Source organism: Camelus dromedarius, chromosome 19, assembly GCF_036321535.1.
Source record: "Camelus dromedarius isolate mCamDro1 chromosome 19, mCamDro1.pat, whole genome shotgun sequence".
NCBI classification, from domain to species: Eukaryota; Metazoa; Chordata; class Mammalia; order Artiodactyla; family Camelidae; genus Camelus; species Camelus dromedarius.
Window position 1 is genome coordinate 35,684,318 of NC_087454.1, and position 21,952 is coordinate 35,706,269.

At 37.7% G+C, this 21,952-nt stretch overlaps 1 long non-coding RNA gene across 2 annotated transcripts; it reads right to left on the reverse strand.

Moving 5' to 3' along the window:
* Nucleotides 1-1,275: 1,275 nt before the first annotated feature.
* LOC105102122 (uncharacterized) lies at nt 1,276-21,827 on the reverse strand. Of its 2 annotated transcripts, XR_838351.3 has the most exons (5): nt 21,704-21,827; nt 15,275-15,384; nt 4,711-4,775; nt 3,726-3,835; nt 1,276-2,624 (listed from the first exon to the last, which is right to left on the reverse strand). It is a non-coding gene; the product is annotated as an uncharacterized LOC105102122 (long non-coding RNA). The 2 variants fall into 2 exon arrangements; XR_838352.3 differs by lacking the exon at nt 4,711-4,775 and having other exon boundaries at nt 1,277-2,624.
* Nucleotides 21,828-21,952: the final 125 nt, after the last annotated feature.

A 21,952-nucleotide genomic window follows, 5' to 3' on the forward strand; every position in this document is an offset into this window, starting at 1 on the left:
CCTTTATGTTTTCATGTTACGATAGTTCTTTAAATGTCTGAAATTTCCTGTCTCTCTGATCATATTTAAGAGTAAGGGACTTACACATTGTTTGAAAGCTTCAATCGTGTGGATTTTCTCTGTTGACTTGTTGAGATGAAGTAGGATGATTAAGCAAAGACCCTGTGGTCCCTCTCTGTGTGGTCTTAACAAGTGACCTAATCTTCCTGCATCATCTGTAGAAAGAATAATGGAGCTCAGTCCAAAAGATTGTTTTGAAGACTGAGATAACATGTGTGAATTTCTGAGGCTGGTGCCTATCACGGGTGCTCTGTCCACGTGTTTATGATGGGTAGCTTTTGTCTGCAACATGCTTAGACGGGGGTGGGAGGAGGCTCCTCCTACTTTCCTTTGTTTCCCTCCCTCCTCCCTAGTGTTGTGCAGTGAACACAGGTGTTTAAAAGATGAGCTGTAGAGTTGAAGAGATTTGGAAATACCCACGTCTCTGTATTTCTTGGTATCTCGAATGAAGGTAAAAACATTTCGTGTAGTGTGTTGAGATGGTTTTGAACTCAAAGTGTTTGTCTCCTCCATCATTACTGTCATTCAGAATATGGATTAGGGGATCGGGCAAGCATTTTCTTCAGAGACTCCCTTCCAAAGATTCGAATTCTAAATGAAGCCTTGCTTCCCTACTGTCAGCGGAGCGGAGGTGGGAGGCATTGAGACAGCATCTCACCAGGAGGTCTCCTGTGTAAAGGCTCTACCTCGAAGCAGACGGACCAAAGTTCACGTGTATAGATTCAGCTCTGCGGAGAATTCACGCTCAACGGACGTACCAGTGACTCAGTGCTGCTCATTAAATGCAGGGGATGCCACGTCATAGTCATTAAGTTTGGGAACAAGGGCGATCACCCTGCCTGTGACTGCATCATGCGTAACCCAGAACAAGTTGAGTCACTTCGTCTCTTTGTGCTGGCGTGTCCTTGTGTATAAAATACAACACTGTAGTACTCATAGTGCGGAGATAAAGGTACACTGAGAAAGCAAACACGATAGGGCATTGGAAACCGTACCTAGCACCTAGAACTACTCAACAGGTTTTCTTATTAATTTTAGTCCAATAGGCTCTTGTACATGGAGTGATATGTTTAAAACTATCTGATATTTACTCAATGCTCAATGTTTTAATATTGTTATTGATAAAATAATATTAACTTGAATACTCAAATAATTAAAAAAAACTAATGTATCACACGTTGAAAAAAGGGAAATTTTCTAGTTATTTAAATATTGATTACATTTATTTAATCAGATTTCCCAAACAAGTAATTAAAATCATAATGTATACTGTCACAGATTTAATTGCTTTCATCACTTACAAAAGCAGGCAGAACACACTTTAAAATTTAAAGAATTTTAAAAGGCATGAACTTACACTTAATCGAGTTACAAAATCGTCAACATAGTGCGGATAGATCTATTTCTACTAACTTTGTTTATTCTTATTCTCAGTCAACATGCTCATTTTTCAGCTGCTTCTTATGCCTGCCTGGGTTTTAATAATTTCATCAGATACATTTCTGTATTTCCCTTAGAATAGAGCCATCTTCCAAGCTGGGGAAAAAAATAACAGATTCTTGTCTCACGGAAGCTGAGGTTGCAAGGTCCTGGATGATTGGTTGATTCTTTGTTGGCGTAAGGCGCTAACTGTATTTTCCAGACCTCACCATCAGTGCTTCGAAGTGGGTACTTTCTCGTGGGAAAACTTACCTCCACAGCTACATCAAGGGGACTCTGAGCCCAGACTTCTTCGTAGAGCTTTTGCCTTGCAGATCCTGTCCCCTTTCCAACGATCCTGTTGAGAGGTTTTACTTAGCCTGTGTTGTACACCTCTGTCTTCACCTTTCTGTTGACCTGGGCTCTTAGGACAAGTGAAGACATCCTTGACTAGTTAACACCGCATTGCCAACAATGTAGGGGCTTTATTTCCAGGGGACAAAGGGTTGAGTTCAAAATCACCACTCCTCTTGAGAACTTTGTTGAAGCCATCATTTTGGACCACATCCTAGCTCCTCTTTGTATGTGTCATTGTGTCACCACCTGGGCAGGTTAGCCACAGGCTGTCATGTGTGTTCATTTGGTTGACCAGTTCTCTCTGTTCCTTCCCAGGAGTTTATGGCTTTGAGCTCCCTGTCCTCATTCCTTCATTCAGATGACAGAGAAGACTTTGTACTTTATGAGTAGAAATATGCCTCATCATAGAAACAATATTCAAATGCTCCCAAACTCATTAAAAATCAATACAGTTACGTATTTTTAGAAATACCATTCCGTTTGCACGATAAATAATTGCTTAAACACATCACATTCATTTCTCCATTTTGAGTATCCTTTTGAATGTATGGCTTGTCACAGATTCAAGTTGTTCCATTCAATTACAGTTTTTTTTTTCCATTGAGAGTGAGCATCTGAACGTCTGATGTGACTCCTTTTCCCTGTCATCAATACCTTTGAAACCTGTGAAAAGACTTCTGCTGTTTCTCAAGATAGTCCTGATCCACTTGAGTTTTCCCTACAGTGGGACATGAACACAGCTTCTCTCCTTGTTTTTTTCTTGGTGTTAGGAGTGTGCCTAAAATTATCTTCATCAAAGAGAAAGACAGATATCACGTGATAGCATTTGTCTGTGGAATCTGATAATAGGACACAGATGAACTCATTTACAAAACAGAAACAGCCTCACAGACAGAAAACAAACTTACGGTTACCAAAGGTGGGGGATAAATAAGGAATCTGAGATTAACAGATACACACTACTATACATAAAACAGATAAACAACAAGGACCTACTATGGAGCACAGGGAACTATATTTAATATCTTGTAATAATTTATAACAAAAAAGAATATATAAATGTATAACTGACTCACTATGGTGTATACCAAACTAATGCAACATTGTAAATCAACTATACTTCAATTAAATAATAAAGTTAAAAATAGAAAAAAAAAAAAGATCGTCATATCATTGGTAGCCAATGCGACACTGGATCAGGGTACTTTAGTGAGAGAATTGCAAACAATGAGTTCACAGTGTTTCCTCTTTTACAGAGGTCTTCCTCTATCCCTCTTTCTTTGTTGTAAGACAACAGTTTTCCATTTGCTTTCTTTACAAGATACTGATTTAAATCATTATCTCCTCCCTCAAAGTTTAACTGTATTTCCTTCTTCTTATAATCCTTATAGACGTCACTGACAATTGTTAATTTTTTGTATATATTATTGAATTTACTACAGAAATTCCACCTTTTAGAATTTTGGGTTTTCTGTACTACGTTTCATTTACAAAGAACTGTATCAAAGAATGAAGATGTTTCCATGAGATGTTATAAAATATGAAATTATAAATAATCGTTAATTTGCCTCAAACTGCTATGAATACTAATGCGTTTGTTTACAAAGACATTGTCCAACGGGACTGAAATGTCTCATCCACTACACGTATTTCATAGATCAAAGGACTTTCATTATGTGTTTATTATTTTTTTTATTGAATAACGATGCATCTTGCTAAACTGGATTTCATGTACTAGTAGGAGTACACCCAACTTGAGTAAATGAGTAAGAACCATAAACTCTGTACACTCTAATTCACCAGGAACTTGGAACAATTTGGGACTGAAATTGTGTAATTAGCTTGGCTTCCTCACAAGCACATTTTAGACATGAGAGGACAAAACTCACCAAGAGCAATAACACATCCGTGACAGCCCATCAGTGGGACAGAGGACAGTAATTCTGGCTACGTGTCTTCTTCTGGAAAACTTGGGAACACAGTGGGCAAATATTCAAAACTGGAATGAAACACAGCATCTCAGAACTACACAGATGTTGAAAATAATAAAATAAGAAACTGGTATGCTGCCGAGTTTAATTGATAAATCGATTTTAAAGCATTATTCTGTGGGACACATGGTCGTTTCGGTTTGCAAATTCAGCAAAAGAGTTTCCACCTGGTGAACAGACTTTCCCAGAGTTATATTATTTGTAACCCTTTTCATTTAAATGTGTTTTGGATCTGAAAACATAGAACAAGAACGTCCTGAGAGTGGTTCTTGTTTTCTTCACTGAGAAGTAGATTTAATTTGAATTTTATTTTGCTTTAAGATAAGGTACCCAAAAGGACAACCTGAGGCTCTCTGCTCTTCCCTCCTCCTCTTCTCTTTCTTTTCTTAAAATCGTAAGACTGGGGAGAATGGCCTACCACCCTAACTTCAGGTACGAACTGGGAAACTGATGGTAGGAATACTGACATGTGTTTGAAAGAGACAGAAACTGACATCTTCACATCTGTTCCTGTCATAACAGTATAAAGCATGTAAAAGTCTTTTTAGAGGCAGTGCAATACTATATTTAATAAAATAAATATTGCTTATTAGAGTTTGCTGTGTCAACATTTTAGTGAATTTTCCGGGAGACTTACCTGTGGTCGTAAAAATGATACAGTCTCTCACTTTTTCCTTTTCGCAGCTAATCACTGACAGTTAAGAAACCACAGAAGTGAGCTGTTTGTCATGAGATCAGTTGACCTACATCTTACAAAGAGCCCTGCTTTTTCTTAGAAACAGAAAGCATCTAGGTCTCCTCTTGGTTTGAGACTTTTTAAAGAACTTAATTCTTCCTTTTCCTTTGAGCAGTCAGTGCCCTGAGACTGAGCGGGGTTGCTCACCTCTCCTGCAGCACCATCACCGTCCCTTTGCAGAATCACTTGTGAGAGGAAGTCTGTGCGCTCCCCTAAGGGTTCAGAAAAGAGACTCCGACTTTTTAGATATGAGCCAGTATGCAGTATCTATGACTTTCTGAGAAGTCCTAGGTAGGGAGGAAGGAAGAGGATGTACTGAAAATATGCATCATTTCCAGTTAGCCAAGAAAATTGGATCTAATTAGCAGGTTCAGCTAAGTAGGAAAAGAGGGCGCAAAGGTAGCATGCCTCAGAATCACCCCGAAGGCTATTACAACACCCACGGCTGAGCCACCCCCAGATTTCTGATTCAGCAAGGTCTAGGGCGAAGGAATCGCGTTTCTCATAAGTACCCGGAGATTCTGCTGCTGTTGTTCTGAGCACCACATTTTGAGAACGTGGCGTTAAGAATCAGGTGCTCGGTCAGCCCACCAGGTTGTGAGTCGTCCAAAAATGCAGTAACTTTTTCTTTTCATTCTTCATCTCACTGAACACAATATACTGAACATAACACACCCTCAGTCAATTGATACTTGTTAAACTTAACTCAGATGTTCTGTGGATAAGCCCCTAGACGCAGACCAAATTCCAATTCCCCAATTTTTCCAATTCCCCTTATTATGTTGACCTCTTCTGTCTCCATAGCATTTATTTATTTATTTGTGGAGAGAGATAATTCGGTTTGTTTATTTACTTATTTATCTTTAATGGAGGTACTGGGGATTGAACCCAGGACCTTGTGCCTGTTAAGCACACACTCCACCACTGAGCAATTATTATTTATTATTATTATTTAAAATTATCTTAAGTGTTTATTATTTAAAATTCTTCATTATTTAAAATTATCTTAAGTGTTTACCTTTTATTATCTATCCCCTACTCACACACTCACTCTAGTTTTTGTTTGTTTGTTTTGCACTAGTTTTTAAAATCTGCTTCTATTCAGTTCAGTGTTGTATGTCAAATACTTGGGGAACGAATGGATTATGTAGTGGATTGCTGTAAAATCTACCTCTAATGTCCCAAGTGTCCATCTGACAATGTGGCAACTCACGTTATTTTGACTCAGGCAAAGTTCACTCAGCCTTAAGCAAAATTAAAAGTAGGTAACTGCTCAACTGTGTTGAAAAGTATGCAAAGGGAACTATCCCTGGGGAACGGAATGAGAGCAAATATGTATTTTTTTTTTATCATTCCTTCCCGACCCCATCTCTACTTTACAGCATCTTCCTCTGTCTTAACACCCTCTTTCTTTTGCCTTCTCCTTCCCTCCCCCTGACCCTTACGGGTCTCATACTCAGTTTCTTTGTTCACACTGTGGTATAAAGCAGCCAACTGCAGCTGGATATGTTAGCTTTTCCAGGGAATACATGGTTTTAAAAAATCAAGGTTTATGCATTCCTATTGTGACGTTAACATATGCTCATTTTGAAAAGATGTACAATAAATTAGATTAAAAGGAAGGGAAAAAATCATTTCTTTTTATACAACCAGAGATGACTAGCATTTATAATGTGGTTTCTTTTCTTGCAAGTCCCTTGCTAGGCATTTTTCTGCCCAATTATGCTCACCTTGTGTATATATATAACATTATGCCGCAGATAAGGACTTCCAATCACAGTTAATCGACTCCCCGCCAAGTTCAGTCTCCTTGTTTTGTTTTGTTTTCCCTAGCATTTCTGTCTCTCACTGGTACAGAAGAGGAGATTGGTGGAATTATAAAAAGGGGAAGAGTCCATTGGTTCCTTAAACATGTAGCCCCGAGCTGGAAAGATGGCCGCCTTCTTCTTCTTTCTGGTTTTTTTTTGGGGGGGAGGTCTTTTTTTGTTTGTTTATCTAAACAAGGAGTCAGACAAGAAGGAAGTAGACAAGATCTTTCAAAATATTTTAAAGCATTAGAGTTACTGGCATATCACAGGTTCTCCTATTAACTGGGCTTTTCAAACCACTTCCATTGACTTGAGACCTGATGGAAGTGTTGCCGTGATTCTGGGTTTGAGTGGATGGATGGTCACCCCCCCACCCCTTAGAGCAGGAATCTGCTTTTGCGTTTTGTGTGTGTGTTAACTTCCTAAGTATTTGAGGGAGACCTTAGCAGAATTTTTGTAACTGTCTGTCAAACAACGATCACATTGGAACTCCCCCCTGGACCTGCTTTTCAATGGAATCAATATTTTAAGCTGAAAAACCGAGACTCTGAATGTGCAATTTTACATATAAGAGAATGGGCAGGATGTTGTAAATATGAGACAGGGTTTCAGGTCTCAAAAGATTCGGAAACATACCTCATGGGTGGTTACGTACACACATAAATCTCCTCCCACAAATATAAACATAATATTGTGTGGCCATATGTATATGAGGGTGTATATGTTTACATAAACTAGTTCATTTAAAATACTTCCCTACATACAGAAACAATCAAAGCAGAAAAATGATTATTAAAATTATGCAATCAATAAATAAAACCTAACAACAACAAAAAACAACCAAAAAACCATAACTGAGACACCTCCTGAATGTCCATCAATAGAATATATTCTGGTATAAATATAATTTGCTATATTCATAACTTCAATTAAAATGGATACAAAGGAAAAAAAATAAACCCAAACTCTTAGTGGATATTAAGTAATAAAAATACTTGAAATGATGGAAAAAAAGTTGAGATAAGATTTAAGAACTACCACAAAATTCAGTGAAAAAGGAGAAAATGGCAGTCAGCATAACCGTTCCTTTTTGTCACTTTGACATATTTGCCTGCTTTGCAATTTAAAAAATGAACTTATTAATTTCTCTGCCAAAGCCTTGAATAAGCTTTGAAGAGGACTCGGAGCTCCAGAAGAGAAGGGAGCCCGATTGACACCACTGGGTTTGTGGCAACTTGTTAGTAAGTTAGATTAGTAACAGTCCCATTTTACAGGCAAGAAAACCAAAACAGAACTTGTGCTCCATTGCAGCTAGTTTGATGGGAAAACAAGAATCAGTCCCAAGCAGCCTGAATTCAGAGGGGCATAGATGACTACTTTGCTAGCATTTCTTTAAAAATTGATCATTGCTCACAGGCAACAGGGAGCAACAATGTCAAATATATGACACTGAATGTATAACGTGTATTGAAAGCTGTATTTTAAACACTAAAGCCTTCCAGTAAAACCAAATTATTTTGGGAAGAAATGGACTCATTTTCTGAAAATTTGATTCGAGCAGTTAAGGTTCTTCTGATGGCAGACTACTGTGCCTTAAGATAGAATATTCTGCAAATTAGTGATCGCTAATGAAATGGTATCATTAAAACTTCTTTTCTTCAAAATGCTTTTACTTTCCATATGTAAAATCTCACTTGACATTTTTAATAAAATGAAAACTTTTTCTTAAAGTTACATTTTATGTAATAGAATGGAAATCTAACTTTTCACATTAGAAATATTTATGGTAGAGTCTATAATAAGGGCAAAGTTGTTTCTTTGGGAACAAAAGAGTTAACTCCCACAGAAGTATTTTTAAATAGTGAAACTTTCAAAAGGAATTAGAATTTCACAAGGGATTGTTCTTGACATTTAAGATTCCTTTGTGTTTAAGAATTGAAAGACCTATTTTTAATTCCTCTGGTATGTTACCGAGAGCCTTAGTTAATTAAAATTAAACGGTCTCTTGTAAACTGATGGGCTGTGAGCAATTTTACTTCAACTATAAATTGCTTTCTTGTGCGTTAATATCTAAATAATATTTTTGCATTAAGCTGTAAATTAAAGCAAGCCATTTTGATCTATATGTAACAATTACGGTTAGTGAATCTGAAAAAAAAATCTAACGTTTCGAGGACTGGACTTTAGCACTACCATGGTTAGGATGGTAAGCTGACTAGCATTGAAATAACTCAAACCCTGCGAGGGATATTTAAATATTATGCAACGAGGGATATTTAAATATTATGCAAACATGTTTAAAGGCATGCTCTATTTTTAGTCAGCTACTAATTTAAAATCCTGTTGATAAACCATTAACCTCAGTTGCACTTGGAAAGAAAAGGCAATTAAACACACGGAGTGCCTCATTATCTGCACCAATGAAGTGGTCACTAGAAAGAAGTCACTGCATGAATAGAAACAGTAAGATGGGAACTCAAGCATGAAGGCAGACTTCTGCAATATTATAGGAGCCCAATTAGGTGCCCTGAGACACTGGTGGAGGGTAGCAGTTTGATGACAGTGCTCATCAAATTAATAACCAAGGCTGTATTGAATATTTGCTCTCTGCATAGCATCGTATCTGTCTTCTCTCTGCACAGCCTCATTGGCTGGGTAGAAATGCATAAACCACCTGTTCAGTGCGTTTGTGTCGTGGAGATTCCATGACAACCACAGAACATAAAGCACTTTGTGGACTCTAGCATGTGAAGGATGCCCGATGTTAAAGATTTCCATTCATCCTCACTTTTTTCCCCTTAACTCTTCCTCCTCCTTTTTACCCACCCACTCCGCTATCCCCACCCCTAATTTCTGGGAGACTGTTCTTTGGCAGCCATGGCCTTAGGCTATGCATGAGTCCTGAATAAAGAAAGAAACCCTGAGGTTAAATTAATGGTGGAAAATGTTAGCCACTATATATAAAATTAGATTAAAAAAAAAAGTTTCTTCTGTAGAGCACTGGAAACTATGTTCGGTATCTTGTAATAACATTTTATGAAAAAAATATGAAAACGAATATATGTATGTATATGCATGACTGGGACATTGTGCTGTACACCAGAAATTGACACATTGTAATTGACTGTACTTCAATAAAAAAATAAATAAATAACGGTGGAAAGTTTTCTCCAGCACATCATGTGAGGACACCAGTGGGGTGTCTCGACGTGCTGGCCGTGAGAGGGATTTCTGATGGACGACTAGAGAGGACTCAGAAGTATAATGAACCACTTCTTTTCGACTTTCATGTTCAATGGTGACAAATCAGAGGCCACCGAAGTCTTGGATCCATTTCATCTCCTTATCTTTGAAACAACCTCATGGCCTTGACTCATTTTCATTCATTTTTAATGCCTTGGAAATGCTGCTGTGGAAGATAGTTTGGATTCCAGCCAGGTCTGTCTCATTGAATATGTCCAGTCAATACGAACGCTAACTGAAAAGGGACATCATGCCATTTTTTTTTTTTTTTTGGTCAGTAGATGACATTCAGGCTTTATTTTTTTAATATTTAAAAGTATTCTTTTTTTTTATTAAAACATTTTTATTGAAGTATGATCAGTTACAGTGTGTCAATTTCTGGTGTACAGCACCATGTCCCAGTCATGCATATACATACATATATTCATTTTCATATTCTTCTTCATTAAAGGTTACTATAAGATATTGAAAATAGGTTTCTGGGCTCTACAGAAGGAACTTTTCATCATGCCATTTTAAAATACAGTGACGCTCAGCTGCAAAGCCACGGGCAGAGATAAAATCAGACCATGCAAATGTGTCTCCAGTTCCCCAGGAGGAACTCGCACAGTTGCATTATCAAATGAAGCTGCTCTCCAGGGGTCAGCCTAGAATGTAAAAGGCTTGCATAAATCCCAGAGCTGCGTAGCTCCTCATGTGACCTTTCCTCTTTTAGGAAAAGAAAAATCCTGGGGATTTCTAGGGACATACCAGAATTCACACTCATGTCTCTAAAGCAGATTTAACTTGAAAGCCTTTATGCTAAAGAAATCCATTATTTATTTATTTTTTTGCCTACAGACTTTCTGTTTCACCCTCTTCATCACCGGTGTATAATTATGTCAGTGATTTTGCAGTTTGTCATTTTTGTATTTATAGTAAAAAATGCATTTTCATTGGATTTATTAAACAGTGAAAGTAATGGAAGGCTCAATGTTCCAGGCCAAGGATTCACCAAAGATCGCCTAAGGAGCCTGCCTCCTTCACAAGGCTGCCTTACTGGTTTTGCAATGATTCTCAAACATTAGTGTGTGAGGAAAAAAATTAGTTGGAGGGCTTATTAAAACACGGATGACTAAAACTCACCCCCAAAGATCTGCTTCATTCTATCTGGGATGGGGCTCTAGAATTTGCATTTGCAACACATTTCCACATGCTGTTGGTCTGACATGAAACTGAGAACCAACCACTGCCACAGTGGCCTCACTACATTTCTACACGGTAATTTCTTAGAAACAAATTCCATTCAATAGGGCATTGACTAATCAAATTTATTTTTAAAAAGGTTATCCTGCATGGTGAATTACTCTTGTGAGATGACCTAGTGATAAAGGTAGCTAGTATTTATTTAAAAATTATCATCTATCTCAAAAAGATATCTGTATCGTCTGTGTTCATTGCAGCATCATTTACAGTAGCCAAGACATGGAAACAATCTAAGTGTCCACTGATGGATGAACAAACGGATAGAGTAAACGTGTACACACACACACACACACACACACACACACACACACACACACACACACACACAGAGGAATATTATTCAGCCATAAAAAGAAAGAAATCCTGCTCTTTTCAACAACACAGATGCACCTTGAAGGAATTCTGTTAAATGAAATATCAGGCAGAGAAAGACAAATACTGTATTATCTCACTTACACATGTAGAATCTTAAAAAAGAAAAAAACCTCACAGATACAGAGGACAGATTGATGGTGGCCTCTGGCAGGCGATGGTGTGTGCAGGTGGGCAAACGGGTGAAGGGAGTCAAAAGGTACAAACTTCCAGTTACAAGATAAATTAAGTCCCGAGGATGCAATGCACAGCATGTGACTATAATTATCCATATTTTGTTGCATATTTGAAAATTACTAAGAGAGTAGATCTTACAAGTTCTCACCACAAGATAAAATGTAACTGTGAAGATGGATGTTAGATAAACTTATTGTGGTAATCATTTTACAATATATACATATATCAAATCATATTGCACTCCTGAAAAATACAATGTTATATATCAATTGTAGCTTGATGAAAAAATTACCATCTGCTATACAGCATTCTAAATATCATCCATGTATTCATTTAATTATCACAATAATTCTAAGAGATTAGCACTATTGTCTGATTTACAGATGAGAAAACTGTATCATAGTTTAAAGTCACATGGTCAGGAGGTGGTGGGTTGGAGATCAGAACTTGATTATTATTATTACATATTATAGTTATATATTATTATATGTATAACTCCAGGGTGCCAACTTTTAACTCCTAGACTATTGCTATGAATGGAATTATGTCCCCCTAAAATTCATATGTTCAACTCCTAAACTCCCAGTGAGCTATATTTAGAGATGGAGATTTTAGGCGTTAATTAAGGCTAAATAAGGTCATGAGGGTGGGTCCTAATCTGACAGGCTGGGTGGTTTTGTAAGTAGAGGGAGAGCACGGGGAACTCACTCATGCAGCATCCTGGTCTCAGACTTCCAGCCTCCGGACCTGTGAGAAATGAATTCCTGTTTTTCAAACCACCCGATCTATGACATCATGGCAGACTGACCTAAGACAACTATTTCGCCCTGAAATGTGGATTATAATTTAACCTATGCTTCAAGATTGTATTTTTTTTGGTACCCTTCTTGAATGGTGTTAGTCTTTCCAGTTTCTATATATTTGTCTTCAGTCAAGTAAAGGCAAAACACCCAGCACTCTCATTGGTAGGAAAAGCCTGTGCTAACATGGGTGGTTCCCTTGGCCCCTCTGGCTGTGAGAGTGTCTGAGTAATGAAGGTATTAGTGATCATTTTAATCTCGTACTTCTGGAAAAAGTGAGGAAAAGATCTTAATAGATTCATTTTCTCTCTAGCACATTGCTTCACTCTGAATTTGATTGCCATTTCTGCTGTAATTTAAATCCTACTCCTTGGCTGGCACAGAACCACTTGGTTGTTCAAATGGATTTGGAACTTCAAAGTGATGCCTTGGCTTAGGCAAATTTATTCAGACGATTCAAAACTCTAAATGCTCCTTGGGTTGTTCACAATGGGAAGGAAGTTCCGAGAGAAAACAGAACTGGGTTATGAAATAGCAGGAGGGCAATTAGTAAGTAGATGTCCTACTCTTACCTGGGTAGAAAGAGGAGATGCTGGTTTATGAAATATAGAAACTGCTTATGGCAATACAAATGCACCTGAATGGGGCATTAACGAGAAGTGTTTGCTTAACGCAGGTATGCGATCCGCTGTAGAATAAATAGACTTTTTTCATTAAGGTATGTCATATCTGTAGTAATATGCATAAACGTTAAGTGTACAGCTCAGTGAATTTTACACTCAGGCTTATTTTTAGAACACACTACAGAACACGCCCCCTTCCGCTTCCCAGTCAATAACCCCACATACTCAACCTCCTTTCAGCACAGATTCCTTTGTTTGTGTTTGAACTTCACATAAGTACTCTTAGGTCTGGATTCTTTCGTTTAACATGATGTCTGTGGAATCTGTGCACGTTACCTGCAGAAGTTCATTGCTTTTTAAAACCTTTTAATTGTTACGTAGTTTTCTTTTTTTAAAAATATATTCTTATAGTAGTACAGTCAGTTTACAATGTTGTGTCAATTTCTGGTGTACAGCACAACGCTTCAGTCATACAGGAACACACATATATTCGTTTTCACATTCTTTTTAACCATAAATTGCTACAAGATATTGAATATTGTTTCTTGTGCTCTACAGTATAAACTTGTTTATCTTTTTATATATAGCAGTTAGTATCTGCAAATTTCGTAGTTTTCAATTGTATGACTATATCACATTTTCTCCATTTCTCTCTGGATGGTATTTCTAGATAAGTCTCTATAACAATTTTAAATGTTATAAATATAAATATTTTGTTTGTTTGCATTGGCTTTTGCTTTTGGTGAGGACTTTTAAGTTCTGCTCTTTTAGTACATTTCAGTTACACAGTATTTGTTACCAACTGGAGTCATCATGTTATATACTAGATTCTGGGATCTTCTTCAGCTCTTCTTCATCTTATAGCTGATACAACGTATCCTTTTCCCAACCCTTCCCTGTTTCCCACACCCACCCAGCCCCTGCTAACTACTTTTCTATTGTTTCTATACACTGGACTTTTAAAATTTGTATTTCACATATAAATTATACTATGAAGTATTTGTCTTCCTCTGTCTGACTTATCTCACTTAGTACAATGCCCTCAAAGTCCATCCACATCGTTGCAAGTGTCAGAATTTCCTTCTTTCACATGGCTGAATGCTATTCCATTGCGTGTATGTAAATACATACACACACACACACAACATCTTCTCTAACCATTCATCCACTGAGGGACACTTAGGTTGTTTCTGTATCTTGGCTACTGTGAATAACGCCATAAAATGAACATGGGCTGCAAATAATCCCGTTTTCATTTCCTTTGGGAATGAACCCAGAAGTGAGATTGCTGGATCGTATGGTAGTTTTATTTTTAATTTGTTGAGGAACCTTCATCCTATTTTCCATAGCATCGCACCAGTGTATAGTCCCACCAACAGTGTACCAGGGTTTCTTTTTCTCCATCCTCACGAACATTTGTTATTTTTTTGTATTTTTGATAACAGCCATTCTAACAGGTGTGAGGAGACACTTCGTTGTGGTTTTAATGTGCATTTCCCTGCTGCTTAGTGATGCTGAGCATCTTTTCATGTGCCTGTTGGCCATCTGGATGTCTTCTTTGGGAAAAAAATGTCTATTCAGAACCTCTGCCTATTTTTTAAACAGATTTTTTTTTTTTTTTGGCTACTCAGTTGTATGAGTTCTTCGTATATTTTGGATATTAACCCCTTATCAGATCCATGGTTTGTAAAAACGTTCTCCCATTCAGGAAGTTGCCTTTTCATTTTGTTGGTTTCCCTGGCTGTGCAGAAGCTTCATAATAATTATTAAAAATTTCCGTTGTGAGGTCAGGCAGATGTGTTGGAACAATGCGTCAGATAATCAGTGTGTCTGGTACTTTACGTTTTGTTACGATTACACTAACCTTTCTGTCCTACGGAACTTTCTGAAGTGCAGCATATTGGTACCTGTAGAAGTACTACGTGACTTTTCACTTTGGTATCTTCTTAGGATTGCTGGGAAGTTTGGTCTATTACTAAATCTGGGAGAACCCTAAAAAACTGTGAGGTTAAGAAGTCCATGAGAAGTTGCTGGCAACTTTCCATGTGAAGGAAGACCACTCCTGGGCTTCTTATATTGTGGGCAGCGATGTGCTATTATTTCAGATTCCACTCAACTATTGGGGCTGGAGCGGGTGGAGGTAAATTAGAAGGGGCAAGTTAAGGAGACTCTTAAGTTCCATTAAAATATGTTCCCTAGGCAGATTGCAGGGGCAAGGTCCTCATCAGCTTAATGCCTTCCCTTCACTGAGAGGGTGTTCTGTTCCATGTCAAGTGTTCCAGCATGACTCAGAAAATAAATGCAGAACTTTGAGCTGGGTTAGAATTTCCTTCCCATTTTTTTTTTTTTTTTGCATGTGCTATTCTTGTGAACCAAGAATAAAAAGTAATGGCTCACGAGGCATGAAAAACTATAATTCTGGAACACGGTGCCCACACTTTACCTGAAGCACATTCTTGTTCATTTATCCATACAGGAATCCAGTACATAAATATTGAGCGCCTCATATGTGCTGGACACGGGGCTTGCCACTTCTCTTATGTTCTGTATACCCTATGGGGAGGCAGAAAAGTTGCAAGTTTAAATACGAATAACTAAAATTCAGAGTGTGTAAATGCTGAGAAAGATAGAGTCATAGAGCAAACTGAGTGGAAATCTATTTTAGGTTGTGAGTTAGGAAAAATGCTTTTATGAGGTGACAACTAATTAATACTCCAAGGACTTCATTAATAAAATAGGCAAAAGAGGAAAATACAGTCCATTGAATCTGTGTGTACCAAGGGAGAATTTGTTCATGACGATGCACAGAGAAAATTTGGAGTTGGTGCCTTTCTTTGCAATCCAACAGTGGAATCATGACATATTTCACGGTGGTGGTCCCAAGGCAGCCGTTAATTACGTTGAGAAAAAGATTCCAAGCAAGGAAGCGAACATGTAAGTCAGATTCATGAATCATGTCTAAGAAAAATATTTTCAGTTAGCCTACTGGCACCAGAAACTGGAAGCAAATAGAGTTAAAGCCTACAAAATGTTTTAGAGAATTCGTTTGCTAAAGAAATCTAAAGACTAAGAAAAACAACAACAAAGCCTTTAACTATTCTGGTGTCAAAGCAACTCCAAGGGCCTTGTGCATGAGCAAGAGACATGCGGTGACAGTTCTAGAAGTCCCAAAATAACATAAGCACAGTTGTGGTCACGGAGGAGAAGGGACCAGAAAGAGCCTTCCAGAAGGTGGACCCAAGAGTCAGGACAAATTTCTAATCAGAACCTTATGAAAGCCATTTTCAGTTGACTACTGACTGCTCAGTTTCTATGAGCAGGTGGCTTACAGAGCAGAGATTATCGACTCATTTCTGGAGGCTGGAAGTCTGGGATCCAGTTGCGGGCAGGGTTGGTTCCTCCTGAGGACAGTGAGGGGAAAATCTGTTCCAAGCCTGTCTTCTGGCTTCTGGGGGTTGGCTGGCAACTTTGTCGAGTTGCTGCATCACCCGTCACCCCGATCTGTGTCTACGTGTTCATGGGGCATTCTTCTATGCATGTCTGTCTCTGTGTCCAAATTTCCCCTTTTTATAAAGACACCAGTAATACTAGGTTAGGTCCCACCCTAGTGATGTTAAATTCTAATTTGATGACTCTGTAAAGACCCCATCCCAAATCAAGTCACATTCTGAGTTGAATAGAAGTTAGGACTTTAACATACCTTTTTCAGAGGGAATTCAACTCAGAACAGTCACAGTGCTTTCCTTTTCTTTACAAATATTAAAGGTATTAAATATCTATAAAGCTTTTACCATACATTTTCCAGGCTTGCTGCTCAAGTGTCAATCCTCTTTGTGATTAGCAACTATTTTCCTTTGATTATTGCTTCCGCTGTCTTGTTTATTGTGTATATCGCATACATACATCTTGCCTGTCTGCATTGTGTATTGTTTGTATATTCAGAGATGTTTTATACTTTTGTGTGGTCCAATTAATTTATTTTTTCTTTATTGTTTCATTAATTGATATTGAAGTTAGAAAGTCTTTAAGTATTTTTAAATTATCGGCATCTGTTTCCTACTTTTAAAAATAAAATTTTAGTTTTTCTTTTACATTTAAAATTTGCTCTTCTGCTCATTTGGAACTTGTTTGAGGCCCTTTTTATAAAATAATATATGACCTAAGATAAGGAAAAGAAGCTTATATTCGTCACTGGATGAAGCAAAAATTTTATCTTAAAGGCATTAAGCTTTTGGGGCAGCACATGGAGAAAATGAAATTGTACAACTTTTCAGATATTAAAGTAAGCTCAGCAAAATCATCTTTTAAAGAAAATGGTTAGGATTTTTCTTCCATGAACTCTAATATGGCTTGTGTAGCATTTAAACAGGTTCACCCTCTGCAGAAATGAAACAAAAAAACATAAAAATATTTACCAAAGCCTGTCTTGGGCTAGTCATTTCAGACATGTTATCTCATCATTCTCTTAGATAATACTCAGAATTATTATGGACTTTTCTAGATTAGAAAAGAAGTTTAAAGAACTTGAGCATGAGTTAAATAAGCCTGTACCATGGGAGCCAGAAGTTGAACACAGATAATCTGTATTTAACCATCTAAGAATGAAAACATAAATTCTGAAGGAAGTGTAATTTAGGCTAATGGCATAAAACAAGCCCCTAATATTTTATTTTATTTTATTTTTTGGCCTTTTTAAGTACCCGTGGTTAGGAGCTGCACAATATCCATGATAAATACATTGCCAGTTTAATAATTTTCAAAATGTTTCACTTTGACTACAAAACTTCAAATTCAAAAGGAATCTTAACTAGGGAAAAATACATTATGTATACATGGCTGAGTCCAAGATTTCCAATTATTTCCATGAGGTCTGCACTCTGTCTTCAGAACAATCATTTAGCCTCGCCTCCTAATGTGAATACCTGAATACAAATTAAAAGCGAGGGGCGTGTACACAACACCAGAATATAGATCAAAATCATTACCCAAGTGAGTTTGTAATGTTCTATTTAGGACATGCTTATAACCGGCGTTGGGGGAGGAGATGGAATTACATGCACTCATGGTAACAATGACCAAAACCTATCTTTTTTTGGAAAACCATGATTTATAAACTTGGAGCTATTTCAGAGATAGGCTGAAGGTTCTCAGGTAAAGGATATAATGTATTTAAATGCGTATATTAAGGAATTCTCACAAGATGGATCAACTACAAGAGAAAAAAAAAAAAAACCTGCCAAAAATACAAACACGTGAAGGCTACACAATATGCTACTAAATAGTTAGGGGATCCCTGAAGAACTGAAAGAAGAAATAAAAAAGTACCTCGAAAATGGAAACACAACAACTGAAAATCTATGGGATGCAGCAAAAGCAGTTCTAAGAGACAAGCTTATAGTGAAACAAGCCTACCTTGCGAAACAAGAAAATCCCAAATTAATAATCTAATATTACGTCTAATGGAATGAGGAGACGAACAAACAAGATTTTAAATTAACAGAAAAGTAAATAAAATGATCAGCGCGGAAGTAAATGAAAGAGGCTGAACACCAATAGAAAATGTCAAGAATGCTAAGAGTTGATCCTTTAAAAAAGACCAATGAACTTGGTAAATCTTTAGCCAGACACGTCAGGAATAAAGAGGGGGACTCAAATAAGTACAACCGGAAGTGGAAGAGGAGAATTTAAGCCGACATTGCAGAAATACGAAAATCACGAGAGCACTGTGAGCAAACATGTGCCAGTGAAATGGACAAAATCTAGAAGGAACCGGTGAATTTCTAGAAACATACAATCTCCCAAGACAGATCCAGGGAGGAGCAGAAATAGGAGATAAAACAGACCAGTGACCAGCACTCAAATTGAGTCAGTCATATACCAACTTCCAAGCAATAAAACTCTAGGACCAGATGGCTTCACAGACAAACTCTACTAAGACTTTAAAGGAGACGTAACACCTACCCTCTGAAACGCTTTCAAAAATTGCAGAGGAAGGAGTACTTTCGAACTCATTTTACAAGACTAGCATCGCCATGACACCAAAACCAGACAAACTTTTGGCTGCTGTGAATAAAGCTACTCTGAACATTCATGTACACGTTTTCATGGGGCCATATCTTTTCATTTCTCTTTGGTCTATACCTGATACTAGAATTCCTGGATCGTGTAACAACTCTCTGTTTAAAATTTTGGGGACCGCCGGACTGTTTCTAGCCTGTTTGAATGTTCTGATTATTTGTATGAGCGAATCACGCAGTTCTTCACTTTTAAATATGGTAAACATTTTATGCATAAAAAGTAGAACCACATGTCAACAGTGGCTGTCTTTGTTGGGCTTATGACTCTGTTTCTTTTTCTATTTTTGTTATGTTTATCCGTATTTCTAATGCAATCAATATATATTGTCTAGTAATAAACAAATCATTGAAATACAGTGTTAATTAACCAAATTTGTTAAGACTCCCAATATACCACTTTTCTTTTGATATTTTCAAGAGTTAGGTATGTTTCACACTTTTCTAACACCATAATGTCTTTTCTGCTTGAAAGAGAAGAAAAGCTTCCTTATTGAAAGGAAAGCCAAGCAAACTATATTTTATTTTCCCTCACAGATGCCATCTGCACAATAAATTAATTTCTCTCCTATTGTAGTCGAAATTGAAATTGATATCAGAGAAAGGAAAAAAGCTGAATGCAAAAATACAGTCTATTAAATTATCTCAGAGGTATTTTTTTTCAGGTGTTTAATATCCTTTTCTCAAGAGTGAAATATGTGCAAAGTAGTTATCTAGGCACCAGGAAAGAGATAAAGATAAGTAAGACACAGCCTCTGTGGTGAACGGATTTTTCAATGTCACGAATCATGACTGATTAATTAGGTAGCTCATGAGATCTTCACAACTGTTATTTTTTTCTGAACTGTGGAAAATGAAACTACAGATAATTTCTTTCTTTCTAAGGGAAGCAGTCGATGACTAGGACTTCCCATTTTCTTCATGGTATGAGATTTTTGTTTTTAACTTTAGTTATTTGTAGTCAACAAGTATCGATTCTTCGAGCACAAGTCGTTATGTGGCGCTCTCTAATGGTTGTAAACACTTTCCAGAAAAATAGCAGTAAATGAAGAGATATACTTGCTACTCTAAAGGAAGCTTCATTTTGGGGAAGAGGGTAGAGCTCAGTGCTAGAGCACGTGCTTGGCGCGCACGTGGTCCTGGGTTCCATCTCCAGTACCTCCATTAAAATAAACAAATAAACCTAATTACCTCCCCTCCCCCACCCCGCCACCAGAAAAAGTTTAAAGGAAGCTTCATTTCATTAAATGGTAAACTGCTTTTGGAAGGTAAATTTTACCTTTCAGTTTACTTGGTGTAAATCGAGGGCCTGTGTGGTTAAACAATTAACTTGAGACCAGCAAGATAGAATGAGAACTAATATGCCAATTCAGAATGTATACTTTAAGAGTGATTATCTCTGAGCGAAAGAATTCTGGATGTTTCATATTTAATTATTTCTATCCTTTAAAATCTAGGGGTTCTAAGGGGGGAGTGTATAGCTCAGGTGGTAGAGCCGGTGCTTAGCATACAAGAGGTCCTGGGTTCAATCCCCTATACCGCCTCTAAAAATAAAGAAATAAACCTAATTACCTCCCCCATCAAAAAAATTTTAAAAAATTATCCCAGAGATTCAAGGAGAAAAATAGAAATATGAATTTCGTATTCAAAGGAAAGCAGGAGACTTCCATAGCACTCTTAGCCCCACGTACGATGCTAGAAGGCAGGTGAGGGAAGATACGTGATTTACTAACGTTTCTGCACTCGCTGGCTTTGTTCAGTGTGAAGCAAGGCAGTCTTCTCCATGGAACCCCAGAAAGCCTCAGGAAGTTGAGGTAACATGCAATGCAGGATAGGAGGGTGTTTGGAGAGCTGACTTTAAGGGAATATTTTCAAGTTTCTACCCTCAACAAACCTAGATAACTTGCCTTCCTTGACTCGCCCCGCCCCTGCCAACATATATAATCTAGATATAAAGAGGTCAGTACACAGGAGGGCAAAGCAGAGCTGTAAATAGAGGGATCAGGTAAAGACGTGCATATGGAGTGGTGAGAAAGCTCTCTCCACCTTTCCTAAACTGGCTTTAAAACTTCCTGTGATGATACTGAAGGATCCTTCCCTGGAAAATTGACCCAAGGAGGCAGCATTTATCAATATTTACATAGGAAGCTGGAGAAAATCCAGCTGTTCGCTCTATTGTCCCCCCAGGGAAGTCTTCCAGTCCACGAGCCCCACCCACTGGTACGAAGCCACTGATTAATTCTGGTGTCTCATTCTTCCTTGTAACCAACACTATATAACCAGGCGATTGAAGAAATTCCCCAACATTAAAGATATCTACAAGATAAGTGATCAGAAAAAGTGCTTGGAGAAGATATAACTGATATCTTTCAAAGGTAGGAGAAAATATTGCATCCATTAAAAAAAACTGATATAAAAGAGAAACAATTACAAAAGAACCATCTCTGAAAATTACAAAAATCGTATCTGAAATAAAGGATAGAGTACCAGAAATGGAAGACAAAATCAAGCAAACACAGAAGTAGAACAAAAACAAAAGACAGAGGTCTGGACAAGTGGAAGGGGTCCCAGCATGGCTCCTCACTGCCAACTCAAAAGAAGAAAAAAGTCTCCAGGTGCCTGTTGGCCTGAAGAAAGATGAGCTATTTGTCTCCCCATGTCCAAAGTTTGTCTCCTTTTCTCACTGGATGAACTGGTATTGAGAACCCACAGCTTCTTCACTCTGATGTGCACTAATCATGTCAGACAATCATAAGACCTGGCAGTCAATTTCCCCCAAATCTACCAGATTCACTCACTTCAGCTCGCAGCTAGCAGCCTGGTGGGTACAGGAAGGAGCCTTGAGGAGATTCCAGCTTCCAGCCTCCGAGGGTTCCAACTGAGGCAATGGGCAAGGTGAGCAATTGTCCCTCCTGTACCTTGTATGAGTTCGTAGCCTTCAGAAACTGTAAATGATAGTTAATGATTGTTTTTGTTTAAACTACGGAGTGTAGTTTGTACTGTAGCAATAGAAAAAAAAAATCCCACATGCTCCCTTACTTTAAGTA